Here is a 7,629-nt window from a genome sequence, read left to right on the forward strand (position 1 = left end):
CACAATTCAAAAGTTACTGTACAGCTACAGTAATCAAGACAGTGTGGTACTGGCATAAAGGATAGACATAGATGAAAGAAATAGAATTGAGAGTCTAGAAATAAACCCTCACAATATGGTCAATTGATTTTCAACAAGACTGCCAAGACTATTCAGTGGGGGAAACAATGGTCTTTTCAACTAATGATGCTGGGATCACTGGATATTCACACACAAAAGAATGAATTTGAACCCTTTCTTTATACTATACCCAAAAATTAGCTAAAAAGGGAGCCTCAATATAAGAACTAAAACTATAAATCTCTTAAACGAAAACATGTGAGTGAATCTTTGTGACCTTGGGTTAGGTCATGTTTTCTTGGATATGATACTAAAAGCATATATGACATAAAAAGAATAGACAAATTTACACCAAAATTTAAAACTTCTGTGCTGCAAATGACATCAAGATGACAAGTACAAAGACAACCAATGGAACAGAAGAAAATATTTGCAAGTCACATATTTTGATAAAGGACTTGTATCCAAAATATATAAAGAAAACTTACAACTCAGCAATAAAAAGACATGTAGCCTAATTTCAAAGTGGGCAAAGGATTTGAATAGACATTTCTCCAATAAGATAAACAAGTGGCCAATAAGCCCATGAAAATACACTAAGCAGTATTCATCCTTAGGTAAATGCAAACCAAACCCACAATAATTCTTTAAAAGATTAAACTTGATTACCATTCGACCCAGCATTTCTGCTCCTAGGTGTGTACTCAAAAGCATGGGAAACAGGTGTTTAAACAAAAACTTTAAAAAAATGTTTATTTATCTTGAACGGAAGAGAACAAGGAGGGGAGGGACAGAGAGAGAGGGAGAGAAGAGAATCCCAAGTAGGCTCTACACTCAGCGTGGAGCCCAACACAGGGCTCGATCTCACAACCATGAGATCATGATCTGAGCTGAAATCAAGACCCAGCTGCTTAACCGACAGAGGTACCCAGGTGCCCCTTAGGCAAAAACCTGTACACAAAGGCTTATAGCAGCACTATTCATAATAGCCCCCAAATGGAAACAACCCAAATATCTATCAATTAATGAATAAACAAAAGGGGATATATCCATGCACTGGAATATTATTCACCCATAAAAAAGAATGTAGTACTGATACATGCTACCACATGGATGAATCTTGAAAACATGAAGTGAGGGGTGCCTATGTGGCTCAGTCCGTTGAGCATCTGACTTCAGCTAAGGTCATGATCTCACAGTTCACGGGTTTGTGACCCACATCGGGCTCTGTGTTGACAGCTCAGAGCCTGGAGCCTGCTTCGGATTCTGTGTGTGTGTGTCTCTCTCCCCGCTAGTGCTCTGTCTCACTCTGTCTCTCAAAAACAAATAAACATTAAAGAAAATTAAAAAAGAAAAACGCACGAAGTGAAAAAAACTCAGTTACAAAAGGCAATATAGTATATGATTCCTAGCATGTGAACGAAATGTCCAGAATAGGAAGATCTACAGACAGAAGGTGGATTAGTGGTTACCTGGGCTGGGGATGGCTTGGGCATGGGGGGTGGTGGCCAGGAATGAAGAATGACTGCTAACGGGTATTTCTTTTTGGGGTGATGAAAATGCTCTAAAATTGTGATGATGTTTACAAAATTTTGTAAATATTTTAAAAATCATTAGTTTGTCCCCTTTAAATGAGTACATTTTATGATATGCGAATTACATGGCAGGCAGTGGGGAAGGTAGGCAGGAGAGGTGTCTTATACCTCCTGGCTTCCTTAGTGCTCCTGTTATGGTTTGGGGCACATAGTATGTGCTCAATAAATACTTAATGTAAAGTAAATAGTTTCTTTTCAGAGAAGAAGTAATAATGATTTCAGTTAAACTTATCAGGACACATAGAAATAGGAAGAGACCCCCATTGCCAAAGAACCAAGAGGGATCAAATGAAACTGACCTCAAAACATAAGACTAAATTATTTTTTTAAAGCACATTTCAAAAAAAAATGGCACACACTCTTTTTTCAGTGCCAAAGAAATGGAATACAGAAGGTCTCTTCCTTCAAGGAATATTTGACCAATAAACATTTAAGCACAAACTTCCTGCAGACAAGGAAACTGGAAGAATGCTTTTCAAAGAACTACATTCTAAACCCAAAGCCACATCAAGATTCTTTTTTCTCCTCCCCTCTCAGAGTTTACCTAGTCCAAAGGCACAGTGAAGGTCATAGTCTGTGACCCTGTCTCAGAGCTGATATAAGCTGGAGAAATAGTTTCCCCCTGAGGTTAATAAGAATTTATGCGAGGGGCTTATACAGAGGTCAGTTTTGTGAGAGGGGTTAGGATTGAAAAAAAATGATTCTACTTTGAAGCATCTGGGAATTTTTTATATTTTTCTCCAGCTATGAAGTCCAGGATTGATCCCAATATTTAGTTTCTTCATCAAGAGTTTACATAGGGGCACCTGGGTGGCTCAGGCAGTTGAATGTCCAACTTTGGCTCAGGTCATGATCTCACGGTCCGTGAGATTGAGCCTCACTTCAGGCTCGCTGCTGTCAGTGCGGAGCCTGCTTTGGATTCTGTCCCCCTCTCTGTCTGCCCCTTACCCGCTTGTGCTCTCTCAAAAATCAATAAACTTTAAAAAAAAAAGTTTATGTAGACTCAGATAATGCTTAGGAGTCTATGAACCCAGGAGTAGGCTCCATAACCTGGTCTGATTTTCGGGAAGAGCTCAGGGTTGAGGTCCCTCTCTTCGTTTCCTGGAGGTTTATTAGAGCAGGTTTCTAGAGCAGGTTTAGTGATCCTGAAGCCTTAGGAGAGAGCCTGAATGGCCCTATCATTATCCAGTTTCATGTTGCAGTTTGACATTTTTTTAAAAAACAAAAGTAAACCAGCATTGGTAATTTAAGGCTGGGCTGGTCCCCAAAGAACAACTTGGTATTTATGTACACCATTGTTTCAGGTGCCCTAACCCCTGCCAAGGAGCAAGTCGGGTTAGTGGTGCAAAGAGCATCTGAGAGCTGGAGAGACCCGTATAGCGGTCACTGGTTTAGCATAGTGCTCTCTCTCGCTGTGTGGGTGAAGAGCTAGGGATAACCCCGCTCACAGAGCCATTTAAAATGTCACCCAGACTCAAACAGACCATTTTCAAATGGGGATGATAGCATTAAAGGAAGCAGCCTGTCTACATAGGATGACTTCTACCAAAACATTGTGCAGTTTAGAAGTCCATTTTATGAGCTGACTGTTGTTGTTGTGGACCAAAGAGGCCAGGTGGAGGTGGCAAATGCAGGAGGAAAGCAGGGTAGGAAGAGAGATTAAGGAGATAAACAGTGCTGCACTGGGGAGAGGGAGAAGGAAGTTGGCAGAGAGAGAAAGAAAGTCCAGGATGGGCAGGAGCAGAACGATAGGGGTGAAGATCTATCCTCAGTTCCAGATGATTCCATGGTGATGTAGGGAGGGAAGCAAAGCCAAGTGCAATGTGTCTGCCAATCTAATGGGCTTGAGATACAACAACAGACATCCTGGCTATGTTGATAGGCTCTTCAGCACCTTGGCCCAGACATGCAGGGACCAATCTTTGAAAGGCAGGTGCAGGGTAGTGGTGGCTGCCTGGGACCTGTCTTCTGCATCCAAGAGACTTTTTCTTTGAGCCCATGGGATCTCTGATTGGTCGATCTCCTTGGCTGGGAAAGCTCCATCGGCCTGACCTCCCCTCCCCCATCTGGCAGCGTTCAGAAAAGGGATGAGGGGCTCCTATTGGTCCTGTACAAATCCCATCCAAGCAAGAGACGACAGTCCCTTGGCCAGGCATGCACGTTGGCCTAAAACCCACAGGGCCAGGGCAGGGGTAGAAGACACGGCAGTAGGCTCAGTTTAGGCAAGGATAGAAGTAGGAACTGAAAATGTGCCCCAGAGCTGATGCCGGGCTGCTGGACCGCTTCCTGCGGGTGATGCAATCGCTTCTGCAGCAGGTGGTGGTGGTGGGAGTGGTAGCGACTGAGAGAGGCTGGAATTTACCTCGCTAGGCTGCCTCAGGCTCTGCCTTCCTGTTCTGGGGGCACAGGGGACAGTGTGTTATTGATGGGGGAAGGGGAGTGAATTTTGTCTGTGGGGGAGGGACTGGGTGTGCCTTTAAGGCAGTAGTAGATGCAGGGGATGTGAGCTCTGGCTTTCACTTCACACAGATTGGCCTCAAATTATGGCACCGTTGCCAGTTTGCCTGTCTTTGGAGAAGTGACCTTAGTTTAGGTCACTAAACTAAATCAGTTCCAGTAAAATGGAACTGATGGTGATAGCTCCCTCTTGGGGTTGTTTAGGATTAAATGAGCTCCCTTTTGTCCAGCGTCTTGCATTCAGTAGGTGCTCAACAGGCGGGAGTTGTTTTGATTATCGCCCCAGGACCTCTGGCAGAATTGGGATCAGAGGCTGCAGTTGTCCCCAAAGTCCTAAGCCCTGCCAAGCCAACCTGTTTAGCCAAGGTTGAAGCTCTGAATCTGTAGGGTAAGGACATAAATGTGGTGGAAGGTCACCTGTTGATGGCAGAGGTGGGAACTGGACACAGATCTCCTGACACCTTTCTACTCGACCTGTTGATGGGTGAGCCTTGGGGACAGAGAAGAAGGGGGGCCTTGGACATTTCTAGGATACTTCTGTGTGAGGAAAGGCAAGACTGCTTTGGGGGAGGCTGAGCCTCCCTGGGAAATCTGTTTACCTTCAATTGTAGCTCTCCCTGACAGACCTTCCTCCTGTCCCCAGTTTCTCTTTGAGGTGGGCATATGAGGGTTCATGTTTGGGAGAAAGCGTGTGGATACGGTCAAGGATCCCCCAGGGGTATCTATACCTCCAGCCTTTACATGGCAGAGGCTCAGTAAATGTTTGATGAACTCACACCTGGGTGATTGAGCCCCTCCCTCCTCGCCAAATAGTGACGCTTTCCTACACCTGTTCTCTGGCCTCAGCTGAACATTTCTGAGGCTTCCCTGGCCAATCCCAAGTATATGTGACATACTGGTGTACCTTTGCCTAGGAAAATGGCTGCACCCTGGGAGAAGCAGAGTAAAAGGAGAGTATTTTGATAGGATTGCTTCATTTCTTGACAGGATAAAGCTGACTTCTTTTTTGTGGACTGGACCTGCTGAGCCCTGGGCTGGGGAGGAGGTGGGGGAGAGGGGAGATGAGGACTAGGGCCATGCTTTTAGTTTTTCTGTAAATGTGTCTCCACTGTCTTAGTTCCAGCAGGTGCCAAGCCGGGAAGGGGGGGTGTTCTGGGGGTACCAATATGAAACTATTCATGTTTTTAAAGTCTGGAAATGTACATTCATTCACTGAAAACTGAAACTGAACATGTGCTGAATGTCATTAAGTCATGGCATCCTGGATGTCACCTTATCTTTTAGGTTCCACTGGGCTTTAGCACGGCAGCCTCAGTCTCTGCATTTTCCTTTACATCAACGTCTGAGCTCCTAAATGTTTTCTCTCTGGCACCCGTTTTTTCTATTTGAATCCCACTGAACCAGTGACTGGCAAATAGTGAACTCACTGACTGGGAAATCAAGTCTTTCCACTTGCTTACCCAATTAACAGAAGCCTCTCTCTCTCTCTCTCTCTCTCTCTCTCTCTCTCTCTCTCTCTCTCCACCCCCCCCAATCTCCCCCTCTCTCTGTTTCTTACACACACACTCTCTCTCTCTCTCTGCAACTCAGAAGACAATGACTGTTCCTTTGCAGACAGATGGAATGATGCTCCGAGAGATAAATTCATTCTGTTAGACCGATACCAGCAAGGGAAGGACTTTCAAGTCTTCCAGGTTCCTGGTCTTACTTATGGACATGATCCCTCCTGAAGGGAGTTAAAAGGCAAGGGGGTCAAGCACTATGGACTCCCCTACCAAGACCCCCATGTTACCTATAAATCAGTTTCCAATCTAACCCCTCCCTGGGGGTTGGGTTACAAACCTCGGCAACCCCAGGGCAGCCTGCCTGGTAATTCCTATTATTCAGCTGTCAGCTGGTTTTTTAAAAACCTCCCTTCCCAGTGATCCAGTTACCAGAGTTTTAGAGCCCATTCCTTGTCTCAGAGAGAAATCCTATAGCCAGGTGAAACAATGGAGAGGGCTGCTGCCTGCTTTGTATAGGGAGCTGGGTTTTCTCTTCTGTTGAAAGCAGCCTCCTTTTAACTCTTTGCATCCCTCCCGGATTGTTGGGAGGGTCTGACCCCGTCTCCGTCTCCGGGCCTCCATCCTGACGCCTTTCAGAGCAACTTTGCCTTTCTCAGGGGACCCCACAGCCAACATCAGTCAGCAGAGGAGAAAACAAATGGGTGCAAAGGGGTGGAAAGAGAAAGAGAGAGAGAGGGAATTCTCCAAAGTAAAGATGGCTGTGGCTTCAACTGGGGTGCTGCTGTTGGTCAGGGACTGAGAGCCCAGATCTCCAGCCAGGCAGGTCCTGACACTGCCCTGTGCTGGAAGGGGAGGAAAGGCACAGAGGAAGGGGTCTGCTTTAACAGTGATGAGAGGTGGGGGAGTGAGGCTCCTGACCTCCTTGACCCCTTTATCCCTGACAGTCTTTTCTGGTCTGGCAGCTCAGAAGGCTGGGCCCCTGCTGCTTGACCTTAGAGGCTGAGAGCACAGGATGCCAAGCCACTGGGTGTCCTTCAGAACCAGCCTGAGAGAGCAGGCTGGGAAGGCCTGGGAGAGAGGTCTTAGAAGAAATGTCACTAGAGGGTGTGACCCCCCTTCCATCTTGCAAACTACCCAGACCTACTAAGATGATCCCTTTTGTTCCCAGCCACACTCCCCCTACATTGGTGATTTTTAACTTTTATGGGGTCACAGGCCCCTTTGGAAAACTACTGTAAGCTATGGAGCCAACCCCCCCCAAAAAAAGTCTGTGTGAACCCACATACCCTATTTAGCCAGTTTCGGGTTCATAGACCCTAAAGCTGAGGAGACCCTGGTGACTTTGGCAAGTACTTGGATCCCAGATAAAAATTTTGCTCTACCAGCTTCCTTGCCTTGTGGAACCAATTCCACCATGCGGAGCTGTGATGAAGCAGACAGAGCAGTAGCAGCTTGGGGCCGGGGGTAAGGAGAATTAGTATGACCTCTGTCCCCCAGGGCCTGTGCCGCCCAAGAGGACAGATCCTGAGCTGGTTTGTCCTTCAGTTCCATTCTTGATCCTAAGTAATATCCATGGTCCTCACTGGCCAGCTTGAGACAATGGCCCAGGAAGAAAACCATTAAGAAGAGAAGGATGGAAGAAAGGAGAAAAAGAGGTCTGTGTGTGGTGACTGTGGTAAGGGCTCCCCAGCGCCCTTCAGGGTGGCTGGGCTTGATTTCCTCATTTCCCCACATGTGTCGTGAATGAGAGGTCACCCTGACCAGCTGATACTCCCTCTTGGCCAGGGCTCCTGGTAAAATACTATACCTGCTTTTGGCTCTAGCACCTGTTTTTGGACATCTGTCAATTCGTGGTGGACTGGGCTGCAGGCCAACCTTGACGCTCCCCTCTTTCCCTTTTCCCTCTTCTCTGGACTTTGGGGATAGTGTTTTCCTGCCCTAACAACCCCAGCCCTCAATATGCCTGGCTGGCTCTCTTTCAGGTACCCTTTGAAGAAGCTAAGGAAGGAATG

This window comes from Felis catus, chromosome B3 (genome assembly GCF_018350175.1).
Source record: "Felis catus isolate Fca126 chromosome B3, F.catus_Fca126_mat1.0, whole genome shotgun sequence".
NCBI lineage: Eukaryota > Metazoa > Chordata > Mammalia > Carnivora > Felidae > Felis > Felis catus.